General features: G+C 39.4%; 1 pseudogene; it reads right to left on the bottom strand.

The window, feature by feature from the left end:
* Window positions 1–4: 4 nt before the first annotated feature.
* On the bottom strand, window positions 5–297 carry LOC103584868 (annotated as a pseudogene).
* Between the last annotated feature and the right edge of the window lie 205 nt (window positions 298–502).

The following is a 502-nucleotide window of genomic DNA, read 5'->3' as shown; positions in this document are numbered from 1 at the left end:
GCGATTTTGGTTCCTTGAGTCCTGGTGACTAGTGTTTTTCCAATATTTCTTATATTGAACACAGCAGGCGCCTTCACATGCTACCAATCCTTCTTAGAAAATGGATCAACCACTTTCTTCTTGGCTCCCTTCTTGCCGCCTTTGGTAAGGCGCTTGTTCTTGCCAACCGCCATGGTGCTGCTCAGAGAGCCAAAAGGAGCCCGTATGACTTCTTATATTAAAAAAATTACATATTATATCATATATAATAATTATGTTCCATATTTGCATAGAAATACATGTAAAAGGAGATACACCAAAAGGTTAACAGAGATGATCTCTAAGCAATAGAAACATGAAGGTGATATTTGTTTTCTTCTTTAGAATTTTCTGTCCTTTTCTATTTTCCTTCAGTGAACATACTTTGTAATAAAAATAAAGGGGTGTGTGTGCGTGTGTGTAGAACAGAGCTCTGTGATGGGCTCACTCTGCCTATACAAAGAAGCCCAGACCCCCGCCCATG

Source organism: Galeopterus variegatus, unplaced genomic scaffold, assembly GCF_000696425.1.
Source record: "Galeopterus variegatus unplaced genomic scaffold, G_variegatus-3.0.2 Scaffold155593, whole genome shotgun sequence".
Taxonomy (NCBI): Eukaryota; Metazoa; Chordata; class Mammalia; order Dermoptera; family Cynocephalidae; genus Galeopterus; species Galeopterus variegatus.
Note: the sequence above shows the minus strand (reverse complement) of the source record. Positions and strands in the feature narration are given on the sequence as shown.